The 19,193-nt window shown below is 53.0% G+C and overlaps 1 non-coding gene across 1 annotated transcript; it reads right to left on the minus strand.

Annotated features, from left to right (window-relative positions):
• Positions 1-537: 537 nt before the first annotated feature.
• LOC144950422 (U6 spliceosomal RNA) lies at positions 538-643 on the minus strand. The gene has a single exon (XR_013640379.1). It is a non-coding gene; the product is annotated as a U6 spliceosomal RNA (small nuclear RNA).
• Positions 644-19,193: the final 18,550 nt, after the last annotated feature.

Genomic DNA, 19,193 nt, shown 5'->3' on the forward strand with positions numbered 1-19,193 from the left:
ATGGACAAGTATCCAAGTGCAGTGTGTTTGCCTAGGGGACTCCCTTACGGCAGCTGTCCCCGTGCAGAGCAAGGCGACTGTGTCGGCGCAGAGGAAGGAGGGGAGGGAGGGGAGGGGGGTAGCAGCGATGATTGCGATGCGTAATCCTAACCGAGTGACTTGTGGTGTAAATTATTGTCTTAATTCTGCAAGTGTACGCAGACCCTGACGCCATCATACGGTGGCTTAACTCTTGCGAACGCCGTCTGTTGGGTGTTGGGGTACATTTCGCGTCCGCCGTAGTGGTGTTATTACGACTACTACTCCTACGATTAATACACAACACACAGACACACACGGTAGTATTAACCAGGGCTGCTTGCCGGATTCGAACCGCGAGCCTCTGGTATACTAAAACCACGAAGCGGCGAGCGCGCTTGACTGCTTTGCGTCGAGTTGATGGGCCGGTCGTAATGAGTTGAGTGCTGACTCCCCACTGTCTATCTCTCTCTGCTTCTCTCTATCACGGTCTCTCACCCTCTCACTCTCAACTCTCTCTCATTCTCTCTCTCTCTGTCGAATTTGCGTGTCATCCTTGCGCATGGCGCCATGCTAATCTTCTGTGTATCGTTCCAATTTTAGTTTATGTACTGCCGGATCATTCTCTCTCTCAATCTCAGCGCGTGGATTTATTGCGAGTATTCGTTTGCTGGTGACTTTGTGTGTTTCATATCGGAATCGCCTCCAGTGCTGTTGCTGCTGGCGGCAATAAAAAGTTGTTTGAAAGTCCAAAAAGTCTCTGCTTCTCTCGCTCCCTCTCACTGTCTCTCACCCTCAATCCCCCTCTCAATCTCTCAATCGCTCTCCCCCCACCTCTCACTCTCTGCCTCTCTCTCTGCGTGAAAGGACGCGCCAATTAAAGCGCGCGGCCGCCACAAGCACGGCTCCTTTGGCTCGAAGGGGAGGACTACCTCCTCCCTTTCACCCTGACCCACCCCCCCCTCTCTCAACTCATTCTGCAGCTGCACCCAATCGACCACCACCACCCCCACAATACCACAAAAAACATCGCCGCCCATCCATTCCCACCCCGCAAAGGCGCGCTCGGCTCAGCTCGCTCGCGCACGCGGCCACGACACAATGGAAGGGGGTCAGGACATGCGGGGTCCCTATTGAGAGAAAGGCGTTTTATTAACTTGTAGGGGAACTGAGCAAGTAGGGCGGCTCTCTGGATGGGGGATGGGGGAGGGGGGATGGGGGAGGGGCTTTGTGGGTTTTCCCCTCTGGTCATTGGGAAGCCCCAAGACCGCTGCGTCGATCGTGAGGATGAGGGCAGCTCCCCCAATTGTTTTCTAAGCTTTGTGTCTCTTCTTTTCTTGGCGTGTTTAAAAGTAAATAGATGATCTCGTCGCAGAGCCCCCCTCCCCCTCCTCCTCACCCCTCCCTCCTCCTCCTTGCTCACGACTACCACAATTACCATGATCACCACAACCACCACGATCACCACGACCACCACAATCATCACGATCACCACAACCACCACAATCACCACGACAAAGATTAATCGCCGTGGTAATGGGCGCTAAATCGTCTGCCTCTGAATGGTCAATCGTCCGGCATCGGCCATTCGTTCACATGGGTTGCATTTTGGAATGCCTTGTTAAACAACACAAACAAAAAGTGTTCATTACGCACTCACCGGGCGTTTGACGGGCGAGCGAGAGAGAGAGAGAGAGAGACGGGGATGACAGGGCATTCCCGGTCAACCCGTGGCACCAACCTGGGTCTGTTCCGCCGTGACCTCTCGCCAGCAGCGAGCCTCCGGCAACTTCACGTGGACTCAGAGTGCCTTGTGTGCTACGCTGTGCGCACAGAACGAGACTGGAGCGAGCGGTGCTGGTCACCGAGAGACGGGAGGAGCGCACGTGGACAAGAACTATTCACTAAACCTTCTGTTTTTTTTGTATTTTATTTTTAACAGGTAAGGTCCAATAACACATTGTCCTGCGGAGGGAGCTGGTAGGAACGTGTTGGGTTGCTCGGTCAATGGCCAGGGTCAACGGCGGCGTGGTGTATTCCGCAAATATGCCCGACTGTGAGGGCGGGCACAAGCCGGCGTGAGTAGGTTAAACGTTGAGTTTTATAAGGGCACCACGGGGTGACCAGCCCCTCCCCACCCAGCCCCACCCCTCCCATCCCCCACCAAACCCCACCATCCCCACCCAGCCCCTCCCCACCCTCCCCTCTCCACCCAGCCCCACCCCTCCCACCCCCCACCCAGCCCCACCCTCCCCACCCAGCCCCTTCCTCCCCACCCAGTCCCTCCCTGCACGACGGACGGACGGACACAATGAAGGCCGGCACAGCACACGATGGGGGTGGGTGGCCAACACCACGCCCGGCCGCCTTTGTCTCCCCGGCAGTGATGTTTACACACCGCACCAGGTACTCATTTGAGGCTGAGTCGACCTAGGGGAGGCCCAGGACCGGTTGAGATAATCGTCACTGGTGTTTGCCGTGAGCGGGTATCGAACTTGGGTCGCCATGTTCGTAGCGCAGCGTAGCGCTAACCGCTGCACCACCGCTCCCCACACATCCCCCCCACAACCACCCCACCCCTCTAGCTCCGACAGACATCTCGTTTATGGTCGGAGTGTGTGAAAATATTTCACTGGCGGTCGTCATGCATACATTTATTTTATTATTTGTCTTTAAAAGCAATTGAACAAAACATCTGTCGGGTTTATTTACATTTTTGGAGGGGGTCGGTGGGGGGGTTGCGGTGCCTACTCACAAACCCATAGACTCACACAGAGACCCATAGACTCACACAGAGACCCATAGACTCACACAGAGACCCATAGACTCACACAGAGACCCATAGACTCACACAAAGACCCAAAGACTCATACAGAGACCCATAGACTCACACAGAGACCCATAGACTCACACAAAGACCCAAAGACTCACACAGAGACCCATAGACTCACACAGAGACCCAAATACTCACACAGAGACCCATAGACTCACACAGAGACCCATAGACTCACACTGAGACCCATATACTCACACAGAGACCCATAGACTCACACAGAGACCCATAGACTCACACAGAGACCCAAATACTCACACAGAGACCCATAGACTCACACAGAGACCCATAGACTCACACTGAGACCCATATACTCACACAGAGACCCATAGACTCACACAGAGACCCATAGACTCACACAGAGACCCACAGTCTCACACAGAGACCCATAGACTCACACAGAGACCCACAAACTCACACAGAGACCCAGAGACTCACACGGAGACCCATAGACTCACACAAAGACCCAGAGACTCATACAGAAACCCATAGACTCACACAGAGACCCATATACTCACACAAAGACCCATAGACTCACACAGAGACCCATAGACTCACACAGAGACCTATAGGCTCACACAGAGACCCATAGACTCACACAAAGACCCAACGACTCACACAGAGACCCATAGACTCACACAGAGACCCAAATACTCACACAGAGACCCATAGACTCACACAGAGACCCATAGACTCACACCGAGACCCATAGACTCACACAGAGACCCATAGACTCACACATAGACCCATAGACTCACACAGAAATCCACAGACTCACACAGAGACCCATAAACTCACAAAGAGATCCAGTGCCAACTTGCTGTGTTTTAGCCACCCGGCGCCCTGCTCATTGTTGTGAGCGTCGCTCCTCTGCCCATCCGTTGTTGCCTCCAACTGCCCAGTAGCAGCGTCCTTCACGAACCTCCTCCACAAAGGTCGATCTTGACACTCCTGGTGCCAGTCATTGGCAAGTCCACTCAGCTCCACGTCCTCCTGTACCGCATCATTGCATTTCTTTTCTAGCCCGTGACGCGCCAGTTTATCCCCTGTCTATCCGGCCGAACAAAAGCTGTTTAGGCATGCGGTGGCTGGGCATGCGGGCTACATGACCCAGCCAACGCAGCTTTGCCTGCCGGAGGAGCTCACCATTGGGATTTTGCCCAGATCTTTCGAGGATTTAGTAAACTCCTCACACAATCCAACCTGGTTAAACCTAGGACGGATTGTAGGCAGGACAGCCCACATTTGGGGGGGGGGGGGGGGGGGTCCATGTTTCACACGCATGGAGAAGGGAGGGCATGACTGTGGCCGAGAAGACCCGAAGCTACGTGTGGAGCGACAGACCAGGTAGCTTCCACACAGCGTTACGCAACCGATGAAAAGATAATGCCGCTCGACTGATTCGGAGTGAGACCTCTGCTGTCAAAGCAGAGCTGGTCACGAGCACACTGTTCAGGTATGGGAAACTCTGCACTTTCCCCACAACTGCCCCATTACCGATTGGGAGTTGTGGGGGTGGAGTGTTTGATGGCACGACACAACTCGGGCAGGTGTTTAGTTTTGGTGGAGCTGATGGTAAGGCCCCATCTCTTATTAGCACGCTCTGGGATCAGCAGCAGCATTCCAATCAGCATATCATCAGCATACATGCCATAGTTGACCAATAGGGAGCCATCTCTCCGGTACAGCCATCGAAGGCTTCACGAACTACGTGGTCGAAAAAGATGTAAAATAATGTGGGAACCAGAGGACATCCTTGTCGCACCCCAAGGTGAACAGGGAATGGCTCTGATTCCCGGCCACGTAGTTTAAATCGGGCCTGCCCACCATCATGAAGGTCCTTAATGATCGTGAGCAGAGGGTCATGGACTCCGAAAGCACGAAGAACAACCCAGAGCTCAAGCCTACTGATGGTATCATAGACCTTGACCAGGTCAATAAAGCAGAAGTGTAGGGCTTGTTGGAATTCCCTACACCTCTGCTGTAGCAGGCGGACAGAAAATATGGCATTTGTGCAGGACTGCCCTGGCCTGAAACCGCATTGGGGTTCCGCAAGCCTCTCCTTAGCATGCCTAGCAAGGCGATGTTGAATAATCCTTGCCAAGACCTTTTCTGGCACACTGAGGAGTGAGATGCCCCTATAGTTGTTACAGCCTGTGCGGTCCCCCTTCTTAAAGAGGGGGACCACCAGGGCATCCGTCCAAACCTGTGGAACCCATCCAGTGGTCCAGACTGTTGTTATGATGTCATATAGGGCAGTCTGTGCACAAACGCCACCCTCCCTCAGCATTTCGCTTGGGAGATCATCTCTGCCCGGTGCCTTTCCTGGTCTCAGACTCTGGATCGCCTTCTGTACTTGCTCAACAGATGGCACTTCAGCCAGCCACTCATAGGGGTGACTAATTCTTCCAATATTTAAGGCACTGCAGCCTTAGCATGGTCAACCCCACTTTGCCCCTCGATGATTTCCAGCTTGAGGGATTTCCCCTCCCCCAAGACCTCACAGAAATGCTCAGAAAATCTTCGAACCTGTTCCTGGGGGTTATAGATCGATTACATTTTGTTCCCCAATGATGATAATAGGTGCGGCGCTGCAAGTTACTTTTTTGATGGAGTTAAAGAGTGATTTGTCATTGCGGGCTGCTGAGGCAGACTCCATATCCTCAGCAACCCGCCACCACCACCCGTCATTGGAGTGCTCTCTGAACCTCCGAGCGAAGGCTGCGGCAAGCCTCCTCATTCTCCGACGTGGGATGCTGTAGATGGTGTGAGTGGGCCTGTTGCATTTTCTCAGCCAGCCGTAACACCTCCTCCGTCAGCCGGATCTCTGGGGAGGTTTGGACCGTGTACACAAAGCAACCATTGCAGCTGCATGAGCCACAGTTCTTAACCTCGATTTCCTCTCAGCATCAGTAGGAGCGAGGGACGATGTCAACCCCAGCTGCAAGCGATGATGAAATTCTCGATTGCAACTTTCATCAGCTAGCTGAGACCAGGCTACTTTGGGTTTGAATGGGCTCCCAGATGTACACCCACTACCGGAGTGGAAGAATGGCAGGTGCATCTTACAGATAACAAGTCGATAGTCAGTGGGCAGATCAGCTCCACGGTAGGTCCTGGTGTCAAGGACATGGGCCCGCATCCGCTGTTCTGTCAATATATAGTCCAGCAGATGTTCTTGCTTGGACCCAATGTGGATCCATGATGCTGTGTGGATGTGCCGATACCGGAACAGCGTGTTGGTAATTACCAGCCAATGGGCTGCACAGAAGTCTATCAGCCTCCTACCATTGTTATTGAACTGATCTGACCCATGGCTTCCAATCACTCCAGCCCAGGTGCCAACATCATGACCCACTCGGGAATTAAAGTCACCCAACAGGATGACTCTATCGCAAGGGGCCACTTTAGCTAGCACCTGTGACAGCAGATCATAAAAGTCATCTGACTCATCGGCCTTGCCTGCATCCCTCCACTAAACCACCACCACCACCACCACTCCTTGCCTCTGGTCGAGGGGGAGGCGAGCCCACAGTAGCCTGGGGCTTACAGCTTCCCACACCTCACCGCCACGCTCCCACGCCTCCTTCATTATTTTGTTCAGAAGGGCCACACCCTGTTGTTTGGCAGTCTCCTGCCCCGAGTAGAGGACTGTCCACCCCTCATGGTGACTGGAGCCAGAGCCGGTCCACCGGACCTCCTGAATACCGCAGAGATCCAGGCGGTACCGGTCCAGCTCCCGACAGAGGAGTGGCAGCCTCTCTTCCGCAGAGGCAGCGTTCGAACATTCCAGGTGGGTCACTCGCAGTGGATTGTTGCCGTTTCTGGAGTAACCCCGAGGGAAAGGATTCGGTCTCCTGGCTCCGCCAAATGGGGTTTGGCCAGGAGACGTCATAGACGCCTGTCGCCTCGGGGCCTCTGGCACAAGTTTAGTTCGATATTTTTTACGCAGTTTTGTGCCAGTTGAATGTGAAGGTGGAGGGGCTACCTCCTCATCCCTCCTCCCTCCTCCTCCATCCTCCTCCCTCCTCCCTCCTCCTCGCCCCCATTTGGCCGATGTGGTGGCTACAGACGCCATGAGGGGTGGAGCCGATTGGAATTGCCATTTCCTCCATGGCATTGCTCACATTCACCACAGCGTCACCGTCCGGCACCAGCGCGGAGGTAGGGGGTGGTTTTTGACGGACACACACTCACACACACGTGCACACACACTCACACACACACTCACACACACATGCACACTCACACACACGTGCATGCGCACTCACGCGCACACTCACACACACACGTGCACACACACACACGTGCACACACACTCACGCGCACACTGACACACACGTGCACACTCACACACACGTGCACACACACACGTGCACACACACTCACACACACACTCACACACACGTGCCCACACACTCACACACGTGCACACTCACACACGTGCACACAAGCCAAACGCAAATGAGCAGACAGCTGTTTTTAATTTTCCTTTCCAAATCAGCGGTTACTTAGGGGCTGATTTTAATTGTCTGGTTGACATGACGTGACTGGGTTTCCAGGGAGAAATGGTAGACATACGTCCTCTCGCACTCAGTTACCAGCATACTCACTCACACACTCACCCACGTACTCACTCACTAACTCACCAGCACACTCACTCACACACTCGCTCACGCACTCACTCACCAGCACACTCACGCACGCACCAACTCAACAGCTGACTCACTCACTCGCTCACGCACTCACTCACCAGCACACTCACTCACGCACTCACCCGTGTACTCACGCACGCACTCACGCACTAACTCACCAGCACACACACACACTCACTCACGCACTCACCCGTGTACTCACGCACGCACTAACTCACCAGCACACTCACTCACCCACTAACTCACCAGCACACTCACTCACGCACCCACACACGCACCCACTCACACACGCACCTACTCACTCCTTCGCACGCACGCACCCACTCACACACGCACTCACTCACGCACCCACTCACGCGCCCAATCACACACGCACCCACTCACACACGCACCTACTCACGCACGCACCCACTCACTCCTTCGCACGCACCCACTCACGCACGCCTCGTGTGCACGTTCGCCCGGGGTGGAAGTCGGGGGGGGGGGGTGTTGGAGGGGTGCACGCGCACGCGCGCGCACGGACAGCACCAACAACTGCGAACTTCTTCACCCAAAGAGACGGGCGACGACTCAGGGCCACGCTGCCAAGCCGCACGAATTTCCAGCCGTTTCTTCGCTCCACACTCACACGACGAGCACGGGTCCTGGGGTCCGAACCCTCTGTCGAGATGAGGGAGATGAGAGAGATGAGAAACAGGAGAGAGAGATGAGAGAGATGAGATTGATGAGTGAGAGGAGAGAAACAGGAGAGAGATGGAGATGAGAGAGATGAACGATCAAACGAGAGGTTCTTAATAGAAGAAGAACCCCCTCCCCCCGTTTAAAAGCCGTTAAACGCTGGCGTCTAATCAGAGTGGAACGGGAGATCGCAAACACTGGAACTCTGTGTGTGTGTGTGGTTGTGTGTGTGATTGTGTGTGTGTGTCTGTGTGGTTGTGTGTTTGTGTGGTTGTGTGTGTGGTTATGTGTGTGGTTGTGTGTGTGTTTGTGGTTATGTGTGTGTGCGTGGTTGTGTGTGGTTGTGTGTGTGTGTCTGTGTGGTTGTGTGTGTGTGTGGTTGTGCCACACGTGGTGTCCACCGCATTGGCGATGCCCGCATCTCGCGGTTTATTTGGCGTTTGCGTGAGCGCCTCTCTGTCTCTCTCTCTGGAGCACGCCATGTACCACACACACGTGCCGGTGATGTGCACGTCTTCTTCGAACGCTGGGGAGCCGGACAAGCCCCTCTCTGTACCAGCGTGGACGGCACCCTCGTGGTGTTCACCTTCTGAAGCGCTCGCTCGTCACTGTGGCGTGCGCGATGACCACCACCACGTGATTTTTCTTTCGTGTTGTGCGCGGTGCATTTAGCGCCACAGCGCGTGGATTTGTAGCGTTTATTCGTTTGGCTGGTGACTTCGTGTATTTCATATCGAAATCGCCTCCAGTGCTGTTGCTGCTGGCGGCAATACAAGTTGTTTAAAAGTACAAAAAGTCTCTCTCTCTCCACCGCCCGTGACAAGCCACGTGATTGGTTCGAGAGCGCTGCCCTGCTTGTAGATCGAGGCCCCTGAGCAAGGAGTGGTGGTGGTGGTGGTAGCGACGAGGGTAGCTTCAGAAGGTGCAGACGACGAGAATGCCGAGATGGATGGCGCGGGTGAACGAGGATCTCGAACGGGAAGGAAGGCGGGAAGGCGTTGGAGGAAACTAATGAACGAGGTTCAACGTCGGTGCGTACACACGAAGCTCGGACACCCCAGCGAGAGACGAGGAGGAGGGGTTAGGAGGAGGAGGAGGAAATGAGGAACCCACGAAAGTTGCAACTCGCACGGCGCAGATTCAAAACTCTCTCGATGGGAGCCGCCTTTGACAACTCCGATGTGGATCGTGAAAGGAAACGGCGACACGGACCGTCAAGCTCCGCTCATCCCCACACGCGGGGATGAGCGGAGTTCACGTGATGAGGGAGTTCACGATGACAGAGTTCACGTGATGAGTTCACGTGATGAGTTCACGTGAGGACGGAGTTCACGTGATGAGTTCACGTGATGATGGAGGTCACGTGATGATGGAGTTCACGTGACGAGTTCACGTGATGACGGAGTTCACGCGATGAGCGGAGGTCACGTGATGAGTTTGGTCGTGGTTTTTTTTTGTTGCTAGACGTCCCGTAGAGTGGCGAGTTTGCAATAATCGATCCTTACCGCCGAAGCTACCCCCCCCCCCCCCGACCCCAGACGCCGCCGTGGTGGCTGCGTCGCCACTCAAACGCAGGGCCAAGGGTCGCCGTGGGCTTGCGCATCGCCTCCACTTTCAAGTTCATTCTCCGCGCGTGCGCTGGACTTCTTTCGCGCCGTACGTAGCCAAGGGCGCTGAACTTCTTTGGGCATCGTACGTGGACATCTGCAGACTGCGACCTTCTTAGCGCGGGCCGCTTTGCCGCGGCTGCGTTGTGGGTTGTGGAATTCCCTCCCGTTCGAAATGCGTGTGTCCGATGACGTGGATAGTTGAAAAGTCTCGTCGTAAAAACACCACTTCTTCAGTCAGATTATTCTGTTCAGCTTCTCCGTCTCTCTTGGTCCTTCCTTATCGTGAGTCTTACAAGGCGCCCTTGACGCATTCATGGAAGGCACCTTACAATGTAATGTAAATGATGATGATGATTGTGGTCGCGTAGGCCAGCCGTGCTAACGGGGTGAGACGATACCAGCTTCGAGGATGAGTCTCATTTGCGAGGGTGACCTTTGCGCCAGGGGTCAACGGAATGAGCACAGCGACAATATGCCAATACAAGGAACACGTGCAGCGATTAAGGACATTCAGGAAACCTCCGTGTCAAACACAGGTCGGAACAAATTTTTTTTGACGAAATTTAAATCGCAGCAATAAAAAAACAAACCAACAACAGTTCGCTGACGGCCGCGACGAAATTAGCAGGACCCTGTTGAATAGAGAGTCGTGAGACTCAGCTGAGGCCCTCCTGGGTAAACAAGCGGGACAACAACAATAACAACCACAACAACAACCACAACAACAACCACAACAACAACCACAACAACAACAACCACCACAACAACAACCACCACAACAACCACAACAACAACCACAACAACAACCACAACAACAACCACAACAACAATAACAACCACAACAACAACCACAACAACAACCACAACAAAAACCACAACAACAACAACCACCACAACAACAACCACAACAACCATAAAAACAACAATAACCACAACAACAACCACAACAACAACAACCACAACAACCATAACAACAACAATAACCACAACAACAACCACAACAACCACAACAACAACCACAACAACCACAACAACAACCACGCATGTATTGATGTGTGCCGTGCGACGTCACACGTGCATTGTTGGCTGGAGGTGGGGGGGAGGCAGAGCTAGGGGGAGCACGTGACGTGGGGGGGGGGGGTTAGGGGGGGCTAGGGGGGACCACGTTATGTTGAGGGGGGGGGCTAGGGGGAGCACGTGACGTTGGGGGGGCTAGGGGGGGCTAGGTGGACCACGTTAAGTTGGGGGGGGGGGGGGCTAGGGGGAGCACGTGACGTTGGGGGGGGGGGGTAGGTAGAGCGCGTTATGTTGGGGGGGCTAGGGGGAGCACGTTAAGTTTGGGGGGGGGCTAGGGGGAGCACGTGACGTTGGGGGGGGGCTAGGGGTAGCACGTGACGTTGGGGGGGGGGGGTGATGGTGGTTCGGATGTGACTGTGTAAATATCGCCGCGTGTCAAGCACACAGAAGGACACCGCGGGGACTCGAGGATAATGGCAGGAACACGGAGTGGGCACGCCCAGCCCGGGGCTGAGTGGTGAGTGGGGACGGGACGCACAGAGACGGACATCAGCGAGTGATCTTGGAGAGACAACGTCTCGATTTCGCTGGGGCGACCTCGGTGCTTCACCGCTACTCGCTCCATCGATGTCCACAGCCCTCCTCCGCGTTGCACCTCTGAGTCGTCCCCTCTCTCTGTGTCGCTCTACGAGAGCGAGCAGCGTCACAATGTCTGTACGCCGAATCTATTTCGCACAGAGCCAGCCGTGCTAATCGTAGGCGCAGTGGGAAGGACAACAAAACTAAACGCAACGAGCAGTGGCACTTCCAAAATAAATTCTACCGGTAGGAACCTCCTGGTTACACCAGCCCACAGGGGATTATTGAGTCCGTCCGTCCGTCGTGCAGGGAGTGGCTGGGTGGGGAGGGAGGGGAGGGTGGAGAGGGGCTGGGTGGGGGGGTGGGAGGGGTGGGGCTGAGTGGGGAGGGGCTGGTCACCCCGTGGTGCCCTTATAAAACTCAACGTTTAACCTACTGACGCCGGCTTGTGCCCGCCCTCACAGTCGGCCATATTTGCGGAATACACCACGCCGCCGTTGACCCTGCCCATTGACCGAGCAACACAACACGTTCCTACCAGCTCCCTCCGCAGGAATGTGTTGTTTCAATCTGGATGAAAAAGAGTTTCAATGTACTCCCGCATGATGTCACTGCCAGGCCTTCGTCCACGCGGTGACCCATTGGCCACCACAAGATGCGTGTCGAGCGTTAGGACCACGCCACCACCACCACCCGACACAAGCCAGACGAATTGTCCCTAGCCCCCCCCCCCCAAACTTAACGTGCCCTCCCTGCCCCCCCCCCAACTTAACATGCCCTCCCTAGCTAGAGGGCGACTGCCTCCAACTGCCCAGTAGCAGCGTCCTTCACGAGCCTCCTCCACAGAGGCCGATCTTGACACCGCTGGTACAAGTCATCGGCAAGTCCACTCAGCTCCACGTCCTCCTGTACCACATCACTCCATCTCTTCTCTAGCCTGTGCCGCGCCCGTTTAGCCCCCTCGATCCGGCCGAACAAAGCTGTTTAGGCATGCGGTGGCTGGGCATGCGGGCTACATGACCCAGCCAACGCAGCCTTGCCTGCCGGTCCCCTGACACTACCACCACACACACCACACGACACACACACGACACACACACACACGACACACACACCACACGATATACGCACGACACACACACACCACACGACACACACACACCACACACACACCACACGACACACACACACCACACGACACACACACCACACGACACACACACACCACACGACACACACACACCACACGACACACACACACCACACGACACACACACCACACGACACACACCACACGACACACACCACACCCACCACACGACACACACACACACGACACACACACACCACACGACACACCACACACACCACACGACACACACACACGACACACACAAGCGCGCACCTGCTTCCAATCAGAGGTAGGCGACCCCATTTGTTTCCCAGGAGGAGAAGTAATCACTGCCAGTTTCCCTCCCTGCCTGCCCCGGGACACGATCTGGTTCGTTTGGTTTGCGCGTAACTCGCAGCGCGCGAGTTCCTTGGACGTCAGCTCCTGTCTGCCCCTTCCAGCCAGTGAGCCAGACAGCAAAACACTTTAATAAACATAGAACGCCTTCTTGGTTCTTTCGGTAAAGTCACGTAGAATGGAAATAATAAAATAATCAAAACAAAACATAATAAAATAATAAAATAAGATATTCTTATGTTTTATTATTTTATTATTTCCATTCTACGTGACTTTACCGAAAGAACCAAGGAGATGAATCCCTGCAGTCACGAAAGCTTCAAATCGAAATTTAAACATTGAACGGTAGAGTGATGAACACAAATAAACGATATATATCTATATATATGTCCGTGTGCGTTGGCAGTGCATTCTATTTTTTTACTGTTTGAGATTGAAACGTGCGGTCGATTTGTAAATCCACCGATGGACGAAGACCTTCCCGTGTCGGTCATGGGGGTTTGCTTGACCATACTTCACCACGATGGTCAGTGCTCGTTGATGAAATGGGGGGGGGGGGGGGCAGGACCAGTGCTGACATCACCCTCGCCACCGATGTTATCCGTGGCCGGAAATCGATTTCGTGTCGCCAGATTCCTAGCGCGACGCCCTAACCGCTGCACCACTCATCCAACCCCTGCCAGCATTCTTTTCTTCCAGTTCAAAAACAATGCTCCCATCTCGTGTTGCCATGCACGGGGAGCTGCATGCCGATCGTCGATCGTATAATAACATTTCTTCACCCAGCAGAGACAGCGGTCAGGGTTGGTGGGTCACACACAGATGGTGTGAAACTCCCTTCCCGTGTGCGTCGATGAAGAGCCCGTGCCCCTGACTCGCCAGGAGACGGCGGTACAGCCAACGGGGACTCCGCCTGTTGCATCTGTACGGGGGAGAGACCGTCCCCCCTCCTGTTTCCTCCCACATCGAAGCACTCATCGATTGGCCGATGCCACCTGCGTAGGACGGCAGAGCTTTGGCAATTGTTGCTGCTGCTGCTGTTTTTGCCTTTCTCGCGCGTCCGTGAGTTCCTCCTCCTAGTGGCGTCTCTGAGTCGTCCCCCACCCCCCCCTTCTCTGTCTCTGTCTCTCCACGAGAGCGAGCAGCGTTACATTGTATGCGTCTTGAACCTCTTTCGCACCGTACACAGCCAACGGTGCCATTCGGAGGTGCGGGGGAAGGACAACAAACTAAACACAGACACAAAAAACAGTTCTAGACTAGGCTGTAAGAATAGCTGTCTCGGGTGTGGACCAATCAATTTCAAGGACAGTGCATACATTATCAGAGTTGTATTGTTTGTTTGCATTCCGACCGCAGGTATTGTGGTCAATGCAAACATGACTCCTTGTAAAAAAAGGTGTCAGTTTTGTTGCCAGATAAAAGGGTAAAAAAACAATGATCAATTCTAGAGAAATTATGATTTAAAAGTGCGTAGCTCCCAGTGGCTTCCGAGCATCGGAAGAGAACGTTCCAGACGGCCGCAGAAGCGCATCTGAAAGCGCCGCGCGATACGGTGACCACCGCCTTTGTTCAACGCGAAGATGACCGAAGTTCGCATGATGATGGTTTACGCTCATGAACGAGGGTTGAGATCTACTACAAATCTAGATGACCACTACGAATAATATGAATGCGATTCATCATGAATACCGCCAACTTTGCTCCCAATACTTTTTGCTCCGGCAAAACAAAGCGAAAAGCGAGCGCTCAGCATCGGTGGTCGCGTGCAGCTGCGTGAAACGGGCTACTCGCGACGCGCGTGTGCGTACGTGCGTGCGCGCGCGTGTTAAGAGGAAACGGAAGAGGAACTTGGGCTGGGTTATTAGCCTTGGCTTCATGATTGGGTCACATTAGCCACAAATAACCTGAACGTTGCCATATTTTTTTTGCATCCCGGCTAATTTTGTTTTGTTTTGTTGCAATCGTTTTGCGCGCCGTGACGAGGTGAGGAGTCGGTCGATAGCAGATAGGAGCTGATGCGTCTCATCCATCCTGTGTGTAACCACCGCCATCACTGCACACTGCAGGTCACAGAAACGCACTCATACATTCACTCACCGACTCACCCACTCACTTACCAACTCACTCACTCACCCACTCACTCACCCACTTACCAAGTCACTCACCCACTTATTCACTCACTCACCCACTCACCAACTCACCCACTCACTCACTTACCAACTCACTCACCCACTCATTCACTCACCCACTCACTCACTTACCAACTCACTCACCCACTCATTCACTCACCCACTCACCAACTCACCCACTCACTCACTTACCAACTCACTCACCCACTCATTCACTCACCCACTCACTCACTTACCAACTCACTCACCCACTCATTCACTCACCCACTCACCAACTCACCCACTCACTCACTTACCAACTCACTTACCAACTCACCCACTCACTCACGCACTAACCAACTTACCACCTCACTCACCCACTCACTCACTCACTCACACACTCACCCACTTACCAAGTCACTCACCCACTTATTCACTCACTCACCCACTCACTCACCCACTCACCCACCCACTCACCAACTCACCCACTCACTCACTTACCAACTCACTCACCCACCCATTCACTCACCCACTCACCAACTCACCCACTCACTCACTTACCAACTCACTCACCCACTCATTCACTCACCCACTCACCAACTCACCCACTCACTCACTTACCAACTCACTCACCCACCCATTCACTCACCCACTCACCAACTCACCAACTCACTCACTTACCAACTCACTCACCAACTCACCCACCCACTCACTCACTTACCAACTTACCACCTCACTCACCCACTCACTCACACACTCACCCACTTACCAAGTCACTCACCCACTTATTCACTCACTCACCCACTCACTCACCCACCCACTCACCCACTCACCAACTCACTTACCAACTCACTCATCCACTCATTCAATCACCCACTCACCAACTAACCAACTCACCCACTCACTCACTTACCCACCCACTCACCACAATGCAGGTTACAACACACTCACTTGCTCAACCACGCACCCACTCACTCACTCATCCACGTATTAACCCACACTCTCAGCCACTCATTCACCCACCCATCCACTTACAAGGTGGTTTCATTCCCATCTATCGAAATTGAGCGCAGAAACAAATTTAACGTGATGAGGTTCTTGCACGCGCGTGTGTGTGTGCGAGATCGTTTGTTGATCGGCCTAATCTCGTCAACTCCTTAGAAGAGAGAACTCGGTTCGAATCCAGGATGTGGGCAGCACTAGTTCAGAAGTCATCAACGTGATCGGCTCCTTTATCTTCCGAAGAATCTCATCTGAGGGTGGGATCGGGAAGACGTCAGGGAAATACGCGTTTGCCGACTTTGCAAACGGTTCGTTTGATACAGCTTGCTTCTCACTGTATCTCCGCGATGTTTGCTGCGCCCTTTACATCGGAAAATTAAATCAACATCGCTGGATTTCAATCGGACAACCCCCCCCCCCCCCAAATCTCCCCCAACAGTGAACGCAACGTGATATCAACCACACACTCAAGTGTTGTTCTTGCTGGACCATCGCTAGGAGAATTACAGTCGCAGTGACGGACGCGGTGATTAAAACATATCGGCCCCAAGTAATTTTGTCAACGAGACATTTTGTGAACAAAGCATTTTGTAAACGAAATATTTTGTGAACAAGGCATTTCGTAAATAAAACATCTTGTAAACAAGGCATTTTGTAAACGAAACATTTTGGAAACAAGGCATTTTGCAAACAAATACAGCGGCCCAAAATTTTTCAATTGGCCGCCTTTTGAGGGCTGGTTCCAAAAAATTAAACAAATGGGGCTGTTGAGAAATCATCTTTGTGGCCACCGAATTTCTGCGTGATTACTGCCAACTCATAACGTAACTAAGCAATGGAAGCGCGCACATTGGATGAAATCAAATACTTGAATAAGCACAGTTTTGTTGTGGTTGTTGTTGTTATTGCTCTGATCACATTTGCAAATCCCTCCTCCCCCACCACCCACACACAGACAGACAACCGGCCCACCAAGGCATGTCCCCCACGTGGCTGATGCCGCTAGAGCCAGTGCGGGCCCGAGGCTGACGGGGCAGAGAGCTTCTGCACGAATGGATTTTGAGCCGAGTTGGGGAACGTCACAAACGGCCACGAAAAATCACGCGGAACAAAAAAAACCCCACGGAACGCTGCCAAAATCGACCGCTGTGGCTGCGGCCACGCGTCCGATGTTTAAATGATCGAATTTCTTTAGAACTGATTTGTGTGCTTAGTTTGTTGTCCTGCCCCCCCCCGCCTGCGCCCTTGAATGGCACGGTTGGCTACGTACGGTGCGAAAGAAGTTCCGCATACATGCATACGTAGAGACCTATGGACTCGCACAGATACCCATAGACTCATCACACAGAGACCCATGGACTCACACACTGCATCGCGCGCTTTCAGATGCGTTTCTGCGGCCGTCTGGAACGCTCTTCCTTCAGATAGTAGGACTCCACTGGAGTTACGCACTTTTAAATATTCTAAATTGAAAATACATTTCTTAAAAAAATATTTTTGTGCTTAGATTGTTGGCCTGTCCCCCTCGCACCTCCGATTAGCACGTCTGACTACGCACGGTGTGAAAGAAGTTTAACATACAGTACACGCGTACATTGTAACGCTGCTCGCTCTCGTAGAGAGACAGACAGAGAGGGAGGGAGAGAGAGAGAGAGAGGACGACTCAGAGTCGCCGCGAGGAGGAGAAGCCACAGACGAGTGGGGAAGGCAGCAGCAGTAGCAGTAGTCACGTGATGTTCAACACACGCACACGCATTTGCAACGCGGTGGTAACGAGTGTTCACGAATACGTACATTGTAAAAGTTCAACATACCTACTATAAAGTCATCTGCAGTTCCATCATGAAACGCCGCACCAAAGTGGGGGGGGGGGGGGGGAGGAGGCAAATTTGGTGATTACTACTTTCTACATTCACGTGATATTTAATTTAATGAAGATATGGCCCAGCCAGTCTGGCTCCAGTGGGCGAGGGGGCGGAGGGAGCCAGGGGTAATTGTGGAGCGGTGGGGTCTGGAATGCCCTCGCTAAGCCGTCGCTGCCTCATCGTGTCTCATCTGCCTGGGCAAAAACTAAACGTAACAAAAAATCACTATAGATATTTCACCAAGGTAGAGCCCACTGGGCTATTAGATATATTTTTCTTCTGGGGCGACTGGGCCACGTATGAAAACTCATCAAAGTGGATTCCATCATCATCACCACCACCAACATGGGAACGTCTAGTAGCAGCCAAATGCAGATAAACCCCGATGTAGGTCCCCACCCGCTGATGCCGTTTCGGAAATGCGTCGTTAATTGACCAATATCACGACCCGATTTGTGTTGCCTAAGCCCCGCCCCCCCTCCACACTTACGTCGCTGACAGCATCGTCCAGTCCTTTCTCGTTATGCGTCGCCTCTCAGCTTTCTATAAAGTTGATTTTATTTATTAATATTCTCACCAGATAAGGCCGCGCTGAGCTACGGAGTTCTTTTCACTTGGTTTGGGCCATCACAAGTGATAGCCCAAGCCAAGTGGCTTATCGTCACGCGGATATTTGTCGCAGCCAAATCGTCTGAACGCGCGTTGTTGATTCTAAACGTGGAGGGAGAAACCAGAGGACGCGGTGAAAAATCCAGAGAGAGACACGCGAACTTCAAATATACAGCAGCGGCAGGCGTCAGGGTCGGGATCGAACCCACGACCTCCTGTATACCAGGCGAGGCAGTTAATATCTCCTAGCCACTGTGATGATGATGATGATGATGAGAGAGACACGCAAACTCAAAATACACAGCAGGCGTCAGGGTCGTGATCGAACCCACAACCTCCTGTACACCAGGCGAGGTAGTTAACATCTCCTAGCCACTGTGATGATGATGATGATAATGAGAGAGAGACACGCAAACTCAAAATATACATACTTAATTTGGAGCTTTCGTGACTGCAGGAATTACTCTTTAGTTCTTTCGGTAAAGTCACGTATAAAGAGAAAATAATAAATTAAATACTGTATAGCAGCACGGTGGGCCTTACCTGGTAAAATAATAAAGTTAACAGTCAGTTACTGGACATTTGTGAAGACGAGCTTCATAGCGCATCAAATCCCTCCACTCTAAATAAAGATTATGATTCTGACCCTGTCATCGTTTCACATCGCAGTTCCACTGACGGACCAAAATTGTGTTCGTGAGAACGGGACACGGGGGGCAATTAGCACACTCTGCCGATCCATCCCGTG

This window comes from Lampetra fluviatilis, chromosome 57, assembly GCF_964198595.1.
Source record: "Lampetra fluviatilis chromosome 57, kcLamFluv1.1, whole genome shotgun sequence".
Lineage (NCBI taxonomy): Eukaryota > Metazoa > Chordata > Hyperoartia > Petromyzontiformes > Petromyzontidae > Lampetra > Lampetra fluviatilis.